This window comes from Triticum urartu, chromosome 3 (assembly GCF_003073215.2).
Source record: "Triticum urartu cultivar G1812 chromosome 3, Tu2.1, whole genome shotgun sequence".
Classification (NCBI taxonomy): domain Eukaryota; kingdom Viridiplantae; phylum Streptophyta; class Magnoliopsida; order Poales; family Poaceae; genus Triticum; species Triticum urartu.
In genome coordinates this window covers 452485201-452489630 of record NC_053024.1, presented here as the reverse complement: position 1 = coordinate 452489630, position 4430 = coordinate 452485201, and positions in this window count along the sequence as shown.

Below are 4430 nucleotides of genomic sequence, written 5' to 3'. Positions count from 1 at the left end.
AGTATGACATGCTGGTAGGCAGTATGACTTATATCGCCCACAACTCACTTGTGTTCTACTCGTGCATATAACATCAACATAAATAACCTGGCTCGGATGCCACTGTTGGGTTTCGTAGTAATTTCAAAAAAATTCCTACGCACACGCAAGATCATGTGATGCATAGCAACGAGAGGGGAGAGTGTTGTCTACGTACCCAACGCAGACCGACTGCGGAAGCGCTGACACGACGTAGAGGAAGTAGTCGTACGTCTTGACGATCCAACCGATCAAGCACCGAAACTACGACACCTCCGAGTTCGAGCACACGTTCAGCTCGATGACGATCCCCGGACTCCGATCCAGCAAAGTGTCGGGGAAGAGTTCCGTCAGCACGACGGCGTGGTGATGATCTTGATGAACTACAGCAGCAGGGCTTCGCCTAAACTCCGCTACATTATTATCGAGGAATATGGTGGCAGGGCACGCACACGGCTAAGGAATAGATCACGTGGATCAACTTGTGTGTTTAGAGGTGCCCCCTGCCTCCGTATATAAAGGAGCCAAGGGGGAGAGGTGCGCCGGCCAGGAGGAGTCCTACTCCTCCCCCCCCCCCCCAATCCTATTCCAACTAGGATTCCCAAGGGGGAAAGAGGGAGAGGGGTGGCCGGCCACCTCTCCTAGTCCTAATAGGACTAGGGGAGGGGGGAAGGCGCGTAGCCCTTATGGGCAGCCCTTTCACCTTTCCACTAAGGCCCACTAAGGCCCATATGATTCCCGGGGGGTTCCGGTAACCTCCCGGTACTCCGGTAAAATCCCCGATTTCACCCGGAACACTTCCGATATCCAAACATAGGCTTCCAATATATCAATCTTTACGTCTCGACCATTTCGAGACTCCTCGTCATGTCCGTGATCACATCCGGGACTCCGAACAACCTTCGGTACATCAAAATGCATAAACTCATAATATAACTGTCATCGTAACCTTAAGCGTGCGGACCCTACGGGTTCGAGAACAATGTAGACATGACCGAGACACGTCTCCGGTCAATAACCAATAGCGGGACCTGGATGCCCATATTGGCTCCTACATATTCTACGAAGATCTTTATCGGTCAGACGCATAACAACATACGTTGTTCCCTTTGTCATCGGTATGTTACTTGCCCGAAGATTCGATCATCGGTATCCAATACCTAGTTCAATCTCGTTACCGGCAAGTCTCTTTACTCGTTCCGTAATACATCATCTCACAACTAACATCATTAGTTAATGCTTGCAAGGCTTATGTGATGTGCATTACCGAGAGGGCCCAGAGATACCTCTCCGACAATCGGAGTGACAAATCCTAATCTCGAAATACGCCAACCCAACATCTACCTTTGGAGACACCTGTAATGCTCCTTTATAATCACCCAGTTACGTTGTGACGTTTGGTAGCACCCAAAGTGTTCCTCCGGCAAACGGGAGTTGCATAATCTCATAGTCATAGGAACATGTATAAGTCATGAAGAAAGCAATAGCAACATACTAAACGATCGGGTGCTAAGCTAATGGAATGGGTCATGTCAATCAGATCATTCAACTAATGATGTGACCTCGTTAATCAAATAACAACTCATTGTTCATGGTCAGGAAACATAACCATCTTTGATTTACGAGCTAGTCAAGTAGAGGCATACTAGTGACACTTTGTTTGTCTATGTATTCACACATGTATTATGTTTCCGGTTAATACAATTCTAGCATGAATAATAAACATTTATCATGATTATAAGGAAATAAATAATAACTTTATTATTGCCTCTAGGGCATATTTCCTTCAATTAGATGGCCTTAAGCCATATTTATTGTAATAAGTTCTCTTTTGAGACACTCGATGTAATAAGTGTGTGATTGCTACTCTGCTATAAATCCTTCGAGTACTGTGTGGTGTCAGCATTACTGATCCAGGGATGACACCGGAGCACAGAGATCAGACTGTTTGAGGTCTGGTCGCTACAATATTACTCTATATGAATGCCTCTGGCGGTGTACCAGGATGTGCAATGATCTAGCATAGCAAAGATATCAAAAAACGGACAAGCCATGGAAATATCATGCTAGCTATCTTATGATCATGCAAAGCAATATGACAATGAATGCTCAAGTCATGTATATGATGACGATGGAAGTTGCATGGCAATATATCTCGGAATGGCTATGGAAATGCCATGATAGGTAGGTATGGTGGATGTTTTGAGGAAGATATAAGAAGGCTTATGTGTGATAGAGCGTATCATATCAAGGGGTTTGGATGCACCGGTGAAGTTTGCACCGACTCTCGAGGTGAGAAAGGGCAATGCACGGTACCGAAGAGGCTAGCAATGATGGAAGGGTGAGAGTGCGTATAATCCATGGACTCAACATTAGTCATAAAGAACTCACATAATTATTGCAAAAAATTATTAGCTATCAAAACAAAGTACTACACACATGGCCCTAGGGGGGTAGATTGGTAGGAAAAGACCATCGCTCGGCCCCAACCGCCACTCATAAGGAAGACAATTAAAAATAAATCATGCTCCGACTTCATCACATAACGGTTCACCATACGTGCATGCTTCGGGAATCACAAACCATAACACAGGTATTTCTACCAATCCACAATTACTCACTAGCATGACTCTAATATCACCATCTTTATATCGCAAAACTATTGCAAGGAATCAAACATATCATATTTAGTGATCTACAAGTTATGTAGGATTTTATGACTAACCATGTGAATGACCAATTCCTGTTGACTCTGTAAATAGATATATATAAGTGAAGCAACAGAGTTTAATTCTTTCTACAAAGGATATGCCCACGCTCTAACAAATATAAGTGAAGCAAAGGAGCATTCTAAAAATGGCGGTTTTCTATTCATAGAGAAACAGGCAATCCAAACTTCAACTGATATAAGCGAAGCACATGAAGCATTCTATAAAGCCATACTCAAAAGATATAAGTGAAGTGCATGAAGCATTCTATAAATCAACCAAGGACTATCTCATACCAGCATGGTGCATTATTAAAAGAAAAATAAAAAACACACGACGCTCCAAGATTTACGCATATCATGTGACGATTAAAAATATAGCTCCAAGTAAAATTACCGATAGTCATTAGAAGAAAGAGGTGATGCCTTCCGGGGCATCACCAAGCTTAGTTGCTTGGGAGTCCTTGAATATTACCTTGGGGTTCCACGGGCATCCCCAAGCTTAGAATCTTTCCACTCCTTATTCCTTCATCCATCGCAATCTCACCCAAAACTTGAAAACTTCAATCACACAAAACTTAACAAAACCCTCATGAGATCCGCCAGTATAATAAAGCAAATCACCACTTTAAGTACTGTTGTAAACCCATTTATATTTTATTTTTGCATTGTACCTACTGTATTACAGCTTCTTCATGTCTTATATCACCGATAAAATCGATACTTTCATCAAAACTAGCAAAACAATGCATCAAAAACAGAATCTGTCTTAAACAGGACAGTCTGTAGCAATCTGAACATCTGCCATGCTTCTATAACTCCAAAAATTCTGAAAAAATATTACAAAATAAAAAATTTGTATAGATGTACTGTGCAAAAAGTTTCAGAATTTTATCACCTTCCAGTAAAAAATGTACATTCACACGCTACAGCAAAAGTTTTTGTTTTTGCACTGCATACACCAAACAATCAATCTAATCATCCTAAAGGAAAATATTGGCACATTATTTTTATAATATAATGGATTTGTACAAGGGGCTACTTATTTTTGTTGAAAAGTTTCTGTAATCGAGATTCACTAAGTTTCCATGGGCATGAACAAAGTTCAAGGACGTCCCCACTTCAATGATGTTCGTCTTTCTCACTTTCACTTTTTCTTTTGAAAAGGTTTAGGTTTCCCTCTATATTTCTTTGTTTTAAAACTTTATAAAAGCACATAACAGAATAAAATTACTCTCTAAAACTTCCGGGTTGTCTCCCAGGCAGCGCTTTCTTTGAAGTCATTAAGCTAGGCATATAGTGCTCAAGTAATGGATCCACCTGGATCCCAAGGTATATCAAAGCCAATTTTAATTAACAATGATTTGTGATTTTGTAGTGATCACAAAGTAACATATATCATGCAACATCTAAGTCTAACTCTCTTCCTATGCATCAGCATGTCATAAAAGAACAATGCATGCACATCAAGTAAAGGCCAATACATAGTATAAGCAGTTTCTTGCAATTTTATCGTGTTGGAAACATAGAGAGGCGGAGATGTAGTTCCTCTCTCATAATAATTGCAAGTAGGAGCAGAAAGCACATGCATATTATATCTATTAAAATCATCAGGTGTAGAAGTAAAACGCGGCCCATCAATATAATCCTTAATAACCGCAAACTTCTCCGACATAGTGTAGTAGGGCGAATTCAAAAAGATAAT